The sequence below is a fragment of the Pocillopora verrucosa genome, chromosome 5, assembly GCF_036669915.1.
Source record: "Pocillopora verrucosa isolate sample1 chromosome 5, ASM3666991v2, whole genome shotgun sequence".
NCBI classification, from domain to species: domain Eukaryota; kingdom Metazoa; phylum Cnidaria; class Anthozoa; order Scleractinia; family Pocilloporidae; genus Pocillopora; species Pocillopora verrucosa.
Genome location: NC_089316.1, coordinates 28205042 through 28220678, shown reverse-complemented (window position 1 = coordinate 28220678; position 15637 = coordinate 28205042). Strand labels below are relative to the sequence as shown.

General features: G+C 38.6%; 2 pseudogenes; both read right to left on the bottom strand.

Annotated features, from left to right (window-relative positions):
* LOC136280859 (melatonin receptor type 1A-like) overlaps positions 1 to 9538 on the bottom strand; it is a 34785-nt pseudogene extending 25247 nt beyond the window's left edge.
* Positions 9539 to 12477: 2939 nt separating this feature from the next.
* On the bottom strand, positions 12478 to 13455 carry LOC136280858 (melatonin receptor type 1B-B-like; annotated as a pseudogene).
* Positions 13456 to 15637: the final 2182 nt, after the last annotated feature.

The window sequence follows — 15637 nt, the reverse complement described above, 5'->3', positions numbered from 1 at the left end:
CTCCCTCTTCCCTCTTGTCATTTCATCAGGTTCCCCTGACTAATTTCTAGTACCCATTTATACTCCTGGGTGGAGAGGGGTACTGTAAGAGTAAAGTGTTCTGCACAAGAACACAACACATTGACTGGAACCCAGACTTCTTGACCCTGAGTCCAGCACAGGCCAGGTTACAAATGCAGACCTCTCGACCCTGACTCCACCTCACTAATCATAAGGCCACCATGTCTCCACAAGAGGAGAGAGTTTATGGTGAATCCCTTCTAATAGGAAACAACTTTTACAAAACCAAAGTAAGATTTTCTTATCTGATTTTTAAATAGGGATTACTGGTCAAAACTTACAAAATATGTAAGTTTTTTATTCAATTTCCTCCAGTTGAACCGACACCATATTTGTGCAGCTGGCAGTTAATTCAACTGGACACTTATGACAGGAAAAAAATGAAATATATACACCAATGCTTGCTGATGTATGTTGATATGGATTTCAATTTGGTACAGGTGCTGATGTTTGTGGTTTACCAGTATATGTATATTAAACTAATTGTTTTTGCAATTATTTCATGTTTACATTGTTTTGTGCACAGAATTGATTTGTCTTTGATGCTAACTTTAATTATCCTGATAATCTAGACTGGTTGTTTTTCAAATATCATAAAATCCTTGCTGGCTGTCTTCACGTAGAAAAAAATTCAAGAAATGTAGAGGAACAAGGAAATCAATTGTTCTGGAATTAAAAATAGCCTGAGATGCATGTACCGTGTAGATTTTTTCCAAAGCCATTACTAACCTCTTACTGACCATTCGAGCACAAGTCTCTACTAGGGAATATTGGCCCATGGTTGCAGCAGTATAGAAATGCCATAGAGCCAATATTTCCCAGTTCAGCTCAAGAAAGCAAGGTAATGGTCATGTACTAATGTCACTTGCACTAAACTAGTGTATTGTGAATTTTCTAGCTTCCAAGTAAAAACATAGGCATGCGTAGCATGCAAGAGTTATTTTTTTTGACCGGGTGGGATGAGATGGGACACCTTGTGTACCAAGTGTTTTCATTTTTGTAACAGAAAAAGAGCATAACTTTATAAAAAACGAAAATGTTGCATTACTTCACCTTAAGAGAAAGAGAGAAAAAACGTAATTTATCTGAACTCACACAGGTATCTTGTGGTCTATTTTCTCTACTGTCGAAATACTTCCGAGCAAAAATGAAATGGATCGGTGCCACGCTTACTGTTTTCTCCTTCGCAGCAGTTGTTTGCTCTCGTCACACAACGCCATCTATTCCCCGACGGAGAGAGAGCGCGTAGCGTGATGAGACCAAATAATAGTTGCGAAAGAGACCGCGCTTACTGCCGTTCCTCTGCCAGAGAGAAAATTCAAATTATTCGTCTACAGTTAGATGCCTGAAAAATATAATTCCATGTAATTTTACCACGAAAAGCAAACTGAAACTCTGTTGTATCTCCAATAGACTCTAACCAAAGGTATATTGCGATCTCGACCAAACGAAGATACAGTTCCCGAGAGAAAAGGATAACATCTGAGAGAGGGCTCCTTGATTGGTTGTTGCCTGTCTGGCCTTTGCCTTCTGTGTGTGAAATTCCTGATAAAATGCAGGTTGTTCACAAGGAATAAACACGCAATTGGATCAAGTCCAAGGTAGTTAAAAGCTGAGTTTATTCGTAGAAAAAGTTAAAACGTGGGATAATTGCGTGAAAAGTTCACTATCAGTAGCATTTAGTGTAAATTTTTTCCAGTGGGGTTGGATATTGCGGTTAGAATACGTGATTAAATGCAAATTGTTTACAAGGAAATGACACATGGTGGAGCGAAGTATAATTTGGCAAAATTGGCAAGAACTTTGAAGATCCTTGAAGATCCTGGCAAGAAAATGAAAGATCCTTGAAGATCTTAACAAGAAAATGAAAGATCCTTGAAGATCTTAGCAAGAAAATGAAAGATCCTGGAAGATCTTAAGAAGAATTTTGAAGATCTTTAAAGGTTCTCATAAAGATCGTGTAGGAACGTTAAAGATCCTTCAAAGATTTTCACCAGGGATGTCATAACAAGGCGAAAAATATAGAAAACGCTCGCCGCATCCGCACTTCTTTTTCGTTGTTTTGGTAGCCACTTTGGAAATTTAGCAAGGTATTTTATGGTAGGTAATTCAAATGTGATTTATTATGGTGTACACGCAAATACGCTCGTCATAAAATCAGCTGTCCATTGTTTGCAACTCTGCACAATTATCATGATAATATGCGAAACTTTGTCCGACGATTTCCGCTTGCTGACAAGTCTTTCCACTTGATACAATTTTATCCCGGGTTTATATTTCCTGTTGTCTTTCGAAGCAATAATAATCTACAAGATCTTTACTTCTTACCGATCGCGCCATGTTGTTTTTTCAACCTAACACCTTCGGGCATGCTCCGTAGAACTTTGAGTACACCACAGTCAGGAGGTATGGCACTAACGAAATGACTCGGATTAATAGTAATGTTTTCTTTCTTTCATATTGGACTATTTCCTTCTGTCATTGCAAACTAAACTAATAGATACGCCAGCCAAAATGCCTTCAATGAAAAACTCGAACAAGTAGCACGTGGTGCACTCATGATTTTATGTGGAACAAAGAAATACAATCAGGCAATCTCATTTCAAATTTTCGTAAAATTTTCGACTCGAGTTATGACGAATAAGAACGAGGAGCATGTGATTCACTTGTTAATTTATGTAGGACAAAAACAAAACAAAGAAGACGATCATTTATTCCAAAATGTACGTGCGAACTGGATTTCAGCTTATTTTCATTTTCCAAAGGTATGCTGATAAATATTCAGTTACGCTGTGTTCTTAATATAACCTAAATTTTTTCAAAAGAAGTCAAATAATGTGTTAAAGAATTCGTATTTTGATTTGTCGCCTTAAATTTTTCTCTGCCTGAAAATACCTGCCAAGTTTTGTATCATTTAATAAGCAAGGAGTGTTTTACATCTTCCCCTCGAAACATGTGTTTATGACAACTGCTTCCTCTTTCAATTTCTATAATGCGAACAGGATGTAACACGTAGACGGTAGTTTATAATCAAAATAAAAAGGAAAAAGGCTTCACATTATCTCGAAACACTGAGTTTTCTTAGTTCTCACTAAATACTCTTCTAAAAAAATAGAGTAAGCAGGGACACAGCACTTTCGATCGAGAAAATTTTCATAACTTCCTCTTGTCTGCGATCATATGGCCAAGTGTGTTGTTGCCAGTTAACTTTGCTGAAAGACCCACGTGAAACCAAGACACCACGCCTCATACCGGATTGTCTATATTTTACAATGTACAAAGTTTTTCTTTGTTGATACAAACTGGCAATGTTACTGATGGAACACTGCGAGTGGGTGAGAAAAACCACTTGGTTTAATTAATTATTTCAGAGCTTACCTTAAAACGACGTTTCGTCAACGACGGAGCGTTGAATTCGTCCTTAAGAACCTGTTAAATTTGTAAAATTTTGCAAGACCGAAGATATTTTGATGAGGTCTTCAGAAGGTGAATTATAACAAGAACGGTGTCGAGAGGGTACTCTTTTCTTAGTGATCTCACGACGTAAGAGTATTTGATTTTTTCCTCTTAAATTTAGCTCGCGATAACTTAGAAGCAACGCTTCGAGCTGGGGATGGCGAGCGTTAAAAATTTCTCGCTGCCACCAAAGATGTTCACTCGACCGTGACAGGATGCAAATGACTCACTTTTTGTTTCACGACCATAATGATGTTTTTACCAAAGCGTGACATTCTCTGGAAAACCAAAAGTTAATGACTCATTGTGAACTTTCCCGAGAAAATGAGTCATAGATAGTGAACAATTCACGGGCGCGCGTAGATGCGAATTTGGTTGATGGAATACAATTCAAGCACGTGAAAAATTGCCAAATGTTCACGTAGTGCGATGATTGGGTATGTTCTAATGGACTTTGCACGTTGTTTTTATGGTACATGATGGAACGTGAGATGTTAGGCGTGTTCTTTGTGCGTCAAGGAGCCGTAAAAACACGTTTGACTTAAAAATAATACAAAAAATGAAATGCGAACCTTTCATGTCCCGATAAATCTCGACCTTAATCAACGAGGCTCTCGCGAAGGCCACAAACCACCACACTTATCATCTGAGCCCAAGATTTCTGGTTAATGTTATTCTTTGTGCACAGCCCCCTGATCCATGGCATCATTTATAGGAACATTGGTATGCGTAGCATGGGTGGGTCGAGATGGGACACTTTGTGTACTTAATGTTTTCATTTTTGTAACAGAAAAAGAGCATGACTTTCAAACGGACGAAAATATCGCGTTACTTCACCTTGAGAGAAAGAAAAAACTTACTTTATCTGAACTCACACCACAAGCAGCCCAAGCTCCAGCTGCGAGATGATCATCTCGCGAAATAAGATTCATGGTGATTTTTTCGGATTTTCTTTATCTGGCGGTGGCAAACCTGAGTATTTTTATGAGTTGTGCCGTATTTTGACTTCCCCATAGGATCGTCAAATTCAAACAAGGAGTGAAAGTACAAGGCAATACTACAAACCAATGAATAGTCTACTAGGTTATTTATGATCCAACTGCTTTTCTTTTCCGCTAAGTCTTTCTGCTCATTTCTCAGAAGGCGGGAAAAGCAAAGTTGATAGAGAAGCGCAGCGTGCGTAGCCGACCGGTTAAACAGGTTTTTTTACAGTACACAATAACCAACTGTACACATGCGCTATATACATATTTTCGCGTTATTTGAACTCTACCTTGTGCAGTTGGATTATAGAACCAAATCGTCTTGATGTACCCCTCACTGACGCAGCACCACAATTTCCTTAGAGACTAAACCCATTTATTCATGCGTTGTTGATTACAATGCCTGCAGCTGGTGCGAGGCAAAAAGCAACCAAAATATACTTAATAAACTGCGCTTGGAGCAGAAATCTCCCAAAAACTCAGCATACTTCGTATAAACATACCCTAACAATACTAAAATACTTCTCGAGCGCTTCACATAACATTATTCTCTCACTTTCATACGATCTGATCAGCTATACTTCATTTTTATTATTTCTACATTTTTTTTTTATTATTTTACGTTTTTCCAGTCTATCGAGTTCATGTTCCATACAAAGCCGTTTTCTTCTTGATTTGCGTTCTTTGTTTGAAAGAAATTTGATCATATGAATTAACGTTTAAGCGTTTGACGAAAATGAAATACCCTATGCATAAATCAAATGATTGAACAGCTCGTTAAAAGGAAATGTGTAGCAGCGAGAGAGGAGAATTAACAATCAGATCTTGGGAGTTAAGGGGTTTACGTCTTTTGGAGTGATAGAATTATCATTAGCTCTTCGGATTAGACAGAGATACTCTACCACATTAATTAATTAAATCGTTTTGTAAAGAAGCCTTCGACGGTGGCATATATGCGTTGATAACGAAAATTTGAAAAGGAGAGGCGAACATTAATTAATATGACATGAGCCCCAAAAAATGTTTAGCGAAGACGTACATCAATCAACAAAAAAGTCTTCCTCGGCGTTACTTCCCAGTTCCCAGAAAAGAGTATGCGTAGCCTCCATGCTAAAGTTTTGAACTGCTTTCCCCTATGAAGGAGACTGTCAGCGTAGCTCAGCTCAATGAACAATAGCTTTGTAAAATTAGTTTAACACTTTTGCTCTCGTTTTCTACTCACTTTGAATTAGAAATGTGAATTCAAACTTTCTGCGCCCTTAGAGATAGATTGTTAACGTAGTCTTGTCTGGCTACCACGATCACAAAACACCTTAGCGATCTCGTGTTTACCAATTTGTTCACCTTCCCTGGAAATGGTTTCTTGTTGCTGTTCAGCTTCCTCGAGTGTAACATCAACGCCACAACTGTCTTTTACCGCACCTACAAAAGTGGGCATCTCCACTTGTCCTGTTTGCAGTTGATTATCAAGGACATTCGTCTCAACCATTCCAGTTACTTCCGCCTGCAGGTCACTGAGGGGGAGGAGCAGGGCCAGGAAGCAGGACAGGGACCACTGTGGATTTTGCTGCCATTCCTTGAAGCATCCTTACAAATGTAGGACATACTGAACTAAAAATTAAGATGTATGGGAATGATTTTGAATTCAGAAAACTATTGATTTACTTTTCAAAAAAATATTTTCGACCGTAGCAACAATAGAAGAATATCTTCCATAAAGTAATGACATAAGCACACACAGATGACTTTCGCCACCTCAAGTCATAGTGACTCAGAAGAGCTACGATCTCATCTTACTTTATTATTTTACTATTATTTCTTAATCCCGACCGACAAACCAAGAACACTACACAATGACCTGGCCAGGTTTCGAACCCAGACCTCTTGACCCGGAGTCCAGCGCACTAGCCATTAAGCCATCGTGTCTCCCTCATAGGAGTAAAATCACGTGATTCTGCCTCGTCATCATGTGCACTGACAAAGTCACGTGAGAAAGCACTAACCGCCCAAGAGATCAGTGCATTTTCCCGCCTTACCTAAGACGGTCAAGAATTACGAAATCCAACTTGGAAATCAAGAAAACCTTTCAACGTCGACGTAAACTGTCATACAATCAAAGAAAAACAGGAGAAACTCTTCTCAGCTACCTTTTCAAAGACCGTCAACATGACAAACAAGCAAAATCCAGAAGAAATATCAGCGCTTGACTCAAGCAAACATGGCGACTCGCCAAACTCACTCGGGAAACCCGACTCTATTATCGAAGCAATCTCGCTTATGACTAAACAACTAGTGTCCTCTATTACCACACTCAACTACTCAATGGACCACTCATTTACTGAGATGAAGGAGACTTTAGGAAACCTCGCATATGTCGAGGAATCTGCCAATGAAGAAGGCTCGGTAAACTGGAGCCGGACGCGGAGAAAGACCGACAAGGGGCAAACAAGGACAGCGCTAGCACTAGGGACCAAAACCTATCGGGGTCCAGCAACGCTAATAACGTCAACGATCAGCTGACGTTGAAAAACAATACCAATCAAACAGACCCTGAGTCCTTCCAAGAGGAAAACTCAACTCTTGCAGGAATTGCGAGTAATTTAAAATTGGGCCAAAAGAAAGCTCCCGCTGTGAATGCAGAATTCGCGGGAATACTGAAAGAGGTCATGCGTGTCAAACTTGATGACGATGTATTGACAGAAACGAAAAATCGTTATACCAGGCCAGTAAATTGCAAGTGCTTGGAGCCAACCCAGGCTAACCATCTACTCTGGGATAAATTAAAACATGACACACGCTCAAGTGACTTAAAGCTTCAGCTTATTCAGGCCAATTTACTGAAGGAAATCATTCCCATCGCACTGGTAGTTGAACAACTGGTCAAAGTCCAGGACAAAATATCAGAAGAATTATTGGATATCCCATCTCTAATTAGAACGGCCACTGACTCAGTAGCCTTGCTGGGGTAGCAAATTTTGGCCTCAATATGCAAAGAAGAGATAACATAAAACCAAAGCTCAATGCAGACTACAAACATCTATGTTCACCTACAGTGCCATTCACAGATTTCCTATTCGGAGATGACCCTGACCTCTCTAAGCAGCTAAAAGATCTAGCTGAAGCCACTAAGGTTAGCAAGAAAATAAGCAAGAACAGTTAATCAAAACAAGATTCATACAGAGGTCAAAATTACAGCCATAAGTCCTACAAGAATAATAGAGGCAGGAAGTTTGGTTACATATACTCACAAAATAAACAATTAAACTCAAAAAGGCCCAGCTTCTCAACTCACAAACAAAAGGAGGAGGAGAAGAAGCACAAATAAGGCCTCAAGACCCCTCAACAACAACCGAACAGGTAAAAAACACATTTATTGCTGGCAGGTTGAAAGAGTTTGTCCCAGAATGGCATAAAATAACCTCTGACCCAGAGGTGCCTGACTGGGTACAACATTGTGATATTGAATTTAGTAACAGAGAAATGCTCCCTCTTAGAGGGGGAGTTCATATCTCCAATATTTTGCAGACTGAAAAAGAATAAAATTGATTATCGCATGATCTTGAATCTAAAAGATCTAAACAAGTTTGTTGTATACAAACATTTTAAAATGGAATCCTTAAATCAGTTCAGGAACTTACTACACCAGGTTGTTTTATGGCATCAATAGACATCAAAGATGCCTACTATTCAGTACCAATTGCTATAGAGCACCAGAAATTTCTCAGGTTTGTGTGGAGGGACAACCTCTATCAATATGTGTGTCTACCAAATGGGTAAGCTCTGCACCCCGTATATTTACCAAGCTGCTTAAACCTATGTTTAAAGTCCTTAGAGAAAAAGGCCTCTTGTCATCTGCATACATAGATGATCTTTATCTGCAAGGAGATACCTTTCATGAGTGTCATGAAAATGCCTTGAACACAGGGCAACTGCTTAGAGATCTTGGAACGTCTTGTCTGCATCCCTCTCAACAACTCGAATATTTAGGCTTTGTCCTAAACTCAGTGTCGATGACGGTACGACTCTCTCATGCTAGAGTTGAGAAGGTGGTCCAAGCATGTGAAAAGCTTCTCAGTAACTCCCATCCCACCACACTTCATCTAGCAGAGGTTATTTGGCTTATGGTCTCCAGCTTCCCCGCCGTGGAACATGGCCCATTATACTACCGTAGCCTCGCTATATTTTTATCCCTCAAAGCTTTGTGTGGTGCACACAAAAATAAACACATCCAGGTGCAATGTGACAACACTACTGCAGTGTATTACATAAATAACATGGGTGGAATTAAATCCATTCCATGTAATGAGGTAGCTAAACAAATCTGGGCCCTGTGTATTGCTTATAATAACTGGCTCAGAGCTACATATTTACCTGGATGTAAAAATGTAGAAGCTGATGCAGAATCTAGGGTATTTAATGACCGCACAGAGTGGATGTTAGATCCACAGATATTCAAGAGGATTACCAATAAGTTTGGTAGTCCTGAAATTGACCTCTTTGCATCCCGTTTGAATAAACAATATGCCAAATACTCATCATGGCGTCCAGACCCGGAAGCTTTGTTCGTGGATGCATTTTCTGTAAATTGGAATAATTTATTCTTTTATGCATTTCCTCCTTTTAGTCTAATTGGGAGATGTCTGGAGAAATTACATGCAAACCAAGCAGAGGGCATTCTTATAGTGCCACGGTGGATGAGCCAAAGCTGGTTCCCCAAACTACTCAGACTGCTGGTGGAGATATCCATTGTTATTCACCCCAAGAAAGAGACAGTACGATTCGCCAAATATCCACCGGCCATGGAACAGAGTGACTACTGTAAAAGGCATACAGCAGGTACACATCAGAACATCGCTCACAGCCAGAGCTATTACGAACATGTTGGTGATTGTTCGCAGCCTGTGGTTTCTGTACACGGCGTGAAAAGTGAGAAGATTTCCGAAGACAGCCATAACATTAGTAAAAGCAAACAGAACTGTTTCAGTCCAAACTAACGCCTCCTCCCTTGTGGCAAGCTCAAGGGAGAGTTTACTCGTCATCACTGCTTTTGGTCAATAAGCTCAGTGAAAAGATAACTAATTTACACTTTTGCACAGTCTTTGATGTCTACTTTTTGAAGCAGTGATCGGCGAAACCCGCTGGTGTGCGCGATTACCAACACTGTCTACCAACACCGAAAAACAAATGTTATTTTCCATCACGTCCTATCTTTAAATACATTGCAATTAATGAATATTTAGAGATGTCTGTATGTCATCGTTGTTATCATTCTCATCAAGTTGGAAGTTGTAGGGCAAAATAACAACGCCACCTTATGTTTCTGTTAGGCGAGAGCACGTGCGTTGTTGTTGAAAGAGGTTTGTTTTAATTATACTCAGTTTTTTACCTGCGGATAGGTGTTTTTGGGTCGCTTTTAATAATAGATATATCTCTTTCGAGTGAAAGAAAAGACGTTGCTTCTATTTTTCCGTATCTTGTCTAAACAATTTCTTTACACAGCTGGTCAATAAACATATTATTCCGCCGCTCACGAAAGGGATAAGATATCTTGAAGAGTTTGAACAGCTCTCATTTCTGCGATAAAAAATAGCTTAAAAATTAAATCACTCTCTCAGAAAAAATTGAGATTCAGTTTGTTATTAATAATTTTTGGCATTGTATAGGGAAATTAACTTTTTTTGATAGCCATATAAGATCGTAGAAGTTAAGTGACAGTCAAATTTGAAATTTTAATTTAAACCACCTTTAATTTATGCTTGAATTAAAAATTCTAAAACCGAGAGGATATTGGAAGAGCAAATTGTTATCGAATAAAGAAGCGGAAAAGTCAATATAAGCTCTAAATTAAGCATTGGTTCACAGCCTTCTTAAATTTATTTGCGTATCCAGAATGAAAGAGGAAGTTAGAAAAATCGTCGCCTAGAAACTTCCTTAACTGTAATAATTACTAGACAGTAATTAAGTTGAGTAAACAGAGATGTTATCTTGTAGATAACACTCACCAAAAAAACTTCTACAGATAAATTCTACAAATAAAAGTAGTTTTATTTGGAAAAACACGCCCTGATAAAGGTTTGGAAACCAATTTTGTGACTCGGCAAACTCTTCAATATCACTGAAATAACTTCCTGAAACAAAGAATCGACACCATCTTGACTTTTACTTTGGATAAAAGAAAAATAATTCATTTTTTTTTCAATGACAACCGCGTGAATATGATGATCAAATGTCTCACACAAAATTTACGAAGACTGTGAAAGACTGTCTATCTGGAAAATCGCCTTCTGTCATTCTCTAACATTCAGAGCCATTTATCAGGGTGGATAGGACACAGCTATGATATAGTTTTAGCCTAGTCTTGGTGCTCTACTGCTGGGACCTCCATACATAGTTGAGCATTCTGACTACATTTATGGCTTTCACTAAGCGGTTCTTGATGTCCTTGTTTACTCTTCCATCATGTATGACTGTGTTGCCTAGGTAAGTGAATTCCCCCGTCGTTAGAAGGTCCTCTCTGTTCGCTCTGATCAGCTGGGGGTTAGGGACATTCAGAATCATAACTTCCGTCTTGTTTTAGCTGATCTACAGGCAAATCTGTTTAACAAGGCCACAGAGACGGGATGTTTTCTCTTGCTTATGATGATAGGTGTGAGATAGCAGCGCCTGGTCATCAGCAAAGTCGAGGTCCTCGTATGCAGAGAATAATGTCTATCGGATGCCTCTGGTTTGGTCTTCAGTTGTTCGCTGCAGCACTCAAACAATCGCAATGTTGAAGAAGAGTGCTGACATCACACACCCTTACCTCACTCCAATTGTCACTCTAAAGCTGAGTGTTCTAACTTCTGCTCGTTAAATTGTCGTAAACGCTCTTATTGAGAAGAAATAGGTAAGTACAATTATAATACAAGACAACCAGTTGCTGTTTGACCTCTATCAGGGAACACCACGGAGACATTACAAAGTCTTTATTTAGATCAATCAGTGAGAATCAGGACAGTAAACTACATCACCTAATTCCTGAAGCCTACAGCCCTCATTATAATTTCAGGCGCCAAAAAACGTACAATGTACCAGCAGCCAAGACAAAGCGTTTTGCTAATTCGATTTTCGTGAAGTGTGCGGCTGTAACCAACTCAAGTTTGAGATGAATGAGAACCCCTTTTAACAAAACTTTAAGCCATTATATTTATAATTGTACATTAGTAGCTTGTAAATAATTACGCAATTCAGTATTTTACTGCGATGTGATTTAATAATAAACCAGTCTATTATCCAGTCTATTATTATCGACCACATAACTCTCGTACTAGGATAATGGCAATAAAACGTCACAGATTGCTTAGTTGCATATTAAGTTAAGTTTTTCAATCTCCATCACATACGATATTTAATACTAATCCACGCAGGCTTAACTCACTGATCAATAGAAACGTTCCCTTGATTTATTCAGTCACACTGTGCGCTCAATATTTGATGTTTGTGTACAATCAGTGAATTCCCATAACACACCGCTGGCCCGCTGTTTTCATATTTGTTTGTTATTGACTTTGATAACCACTCTCTTCTACTCAATAATATTGTAATGATATGAATTTTTGAATAATTATGAATGACAAGAGGGGGAATCAAAAAGAGGAAAAAAAGAAAATAACAGAAAAAGAATAAACATTTTGAAATGAAGCAACAAATAATTAAATTTATCGTTTACTTTTATTGTTGAAAATACTCTAAGAGAGAATCCACTCTCAAAAAGAAAAGCAATAATCCCTCTGTCTTACTTTATTACACACAAAAAGTTGCCGTCAAAGCGTCTTTTTTGATCTGATTTTTTTGTTTCTGAAAGGATTTGCTACAAGGAAAGACAATGTCGCAAGAATAGTTAAATGTCATATTTTTTTATTCAGCTACATCGATTTTTGAAAGAAAAAAAATTAAAATAAAAGATTAAAAGGTCAAGTATGAGGATGATGAGAACAATTCATGGATGACTTTCAACGTTGTGGCTGCTGTTGTTATTGCCATTTTGGCGCCGAAAGAAAGTAATCTTGCGCAAGAGGGCCTTGTACTCTCGCCTAAACTGTCTGTTCATGATACCGTAAATGAATGGTTGATAGTGCTACTCAGATAGGCCAAGAACGCGTACGTCAAGTAAACCTGTCGTGGTATCTTGAGTTCTCCGCGCGCGGCGTCCACGTTATCCACGACGTAGATAGGGAGCCAGCAACACGCGAAGCCAAGCAGAACTGCTACTAAAGTTTTCGTTACTTTTGCTTCTTCCACATTCGCGCGGAGTTGATTGAGGTTAACACCTAGACCGAAAACACGATTTGATCTTGAAACTGAGCGGAACACTTTCACATAGCAGACCGCTATGATTGTTAAGGGTGCTGCGATGTAAACACATTCGATTGTAACAGTGTAAGCCATGTTGCTTTCAAACGTGTACAAACACATTGCTTTTCCAGGCTGGAATTTAAAGCTAGTTTTTCCCTCAAAGGAAAACGGGGGCACAGATCCAGCGAAAGCCAGGCACCACACAATGACAACGTATATCAACGCTCTTTTCTTCTTAAACAACAAGAGATACCTTTCTGGTTTTACAACGCAGAAGAATCGGTTGACCGCAATGATACCTATGGTATCCATAGCGACAATTCCGAAAGTCAGTGCGGCAAAACCTTGAAAGAGACAAAGATTCGCCAAATATCCACCGGCCATGGAACAGAGTGACAACTGTAAAAGGCATACAGCAGGTGCACATAAGAATATCGCTCACAGCCAGAGATATCACGAACATGTTGGGAATTGTTCGCATCCTGGGCTTTCTATACACGGCGTAAAAAGTGAGAAGATTTCCGAAGACAGCCACAACATTGGTAAAAGCAAACAAAACTGTTTCAGTCCAAACTAATGCCTCCTCTCTTGTGGCAAGCTCAAGGGAGAGTTTACTTGTCATCACCGCTTTTGGTCAATAAGCTCGAGCTCGGCGAAAAGATAAGTAACTCAGTTAAACTTCTGCACAGTCTTTGTTGTCGACTTTTTGAAGCACTGATCGGCGAAACCCGCTGGTGTGCGCGATTACCAACACTGTCTACCAACACCGAAAAACAAATGTTATTTTTCATCACATCTTATCTTTAAACGCATTGCAATTAATGAATATTAAAAGATGTCTGTATGTCATCGTTGTTATCATTCTCATCAAGTTGGAAGTTGTAGGGCCAAATGACAACTGTTTCTGTTCGGCGAGAGCTCGTGCAGTATGTCGTTGTTGCTTAAAAAGGTTTATTATAATTGAACTATGTGATTTACTTCCGGATAAGTGTTGTTGAATTGATTTTAATAATCGACATATCTCTCTCGAGTAAAGAAAAGATGTTACTTCTATTTTTCCGTATCTTATCTGTACAATCTCTTCACGCTGCTGGTCAATAAGCTAACATATTATTCCGCCGCTCGCGAAAGGGATAAGATATCTTGAGGAGTTTTAACAACTCTCATTTCTGCAATAAAAAATATCTGGAGAAAAACTAAAACCCTCTCTCAGAAAAAAAATTGAAGTCCATTCTGTTATTAACAATTTTCGGCATCGTATGGGGGAACTAATTTTTTTTTGGATGAGCATATAAGATCGCGGAGGTTAAGTGACAGTCAAATTTGAAATTATAATTTAAGCCGAATGTCTATCCTATCTTTAAACACATTGTCGACTTTTTGAAGCACTGATCGGCGAAACCCTCTGGTGTGCGCGATTACCAACACTGCGTACCAAAACCGAAAATCAAACGTTATTTTCCGTCGTATCCTATCTTTAAACACATTGCAATTAATAAATATTAAAAGATGTCTGTATGTCGTCGTTGTTATCATTCTCATCAAGTTGTTATCAGTCTCATCATCTATGTTTCTGTTCGGCGCGAGCTCGTGCAGTACGTCGTTGTTGCTGAAAGAGGTTTGTTTTAATTGTAATCAGTTATTTACCTCCGGATAAGTATTGTTGAATCGCTTTTAATAATCGACATATGTCTTTTGAGTGAAAGAAAAGATGTTGCTTCTACTTTTCCGTATCTTATCTATACAATCTCTTCACACAGCTGGTTAATAAACAAACATTATTCCGCCGCTCACGAAAGGGATAAGATATCTTGAAGAGTTTGAACAACTCTCATTTCTGCCATAAAAATAGCTGGAATAAAACTAAAACTCTCTCAGAGAAAAAAGAAATTTAAATCCAGTCTGTTATTAGCAATTTTCGGCATAGTATGGGGGAACTAATTTTTTTGATGGCCATATAAGATCGCGGAGGTTAAGTGACAGTCAAATTCGAAATTTTAATTTAAACCACCTTCACTTTCTGCTTACTTTTAAAACCTTTGTTCTAAAACCGAGAGGATATTTTAAGAACATCTTGTTATCAAATAAGGGAGCGGAAAAGTCAATCTTAGCTCTAAATTAACCATAAGTTTACAGACTTCTTACATTTATTCGCGTATCCAAAACGAAAGAAGCTAGAAAAATAGTCGGCTTAGAAACTTCTTAAACTGTAATGTAACAACATACGAAACAGAATTTAAATTCATTGAAATTCAATCATAATTCTTTGTCAAATGTCTTAAAATGAAAATTGTAAAGCTGCGAGTAAAATGGATATCTTGTAGACAACACTCATCAAAAAAGCTGTTCTAGCGGTTCTAGAAGAAAATTAAAATTTCATTTGCAAAATATCTCCTTGATAAAGATTTGGAAACCAATTTTACGAGTCGGCAAACATTTTAATATCACTAAAATCGCTTCCTGAAACAAAGAATTGACGCCATCTTGACTTTTAGTTTGGATAAAAGAAAAAAATTTGTAAGTTTTTTTAATAACAACCGCGTGAATACGATGATCAAATGTGAGCCAAATTTACAGCTTTTCACATTTTTTAACGACCAGACATTGTTGAGTTCAGCGCGCAAACCAAAGGGCGCTGTGTCTAACACAAAATTTAAGGAGACTGTGGAAGACTGACCATCTGTAAGGATCGCCTTCTGGCATTCTCCAGCATTCGGAGCCGCATATTAGGGTGGATAGGGCACAGCTAGGATATAGTTTTAGCCTGAACTTGGTGCTCTACTGCTGGGACCTCCATACATAGT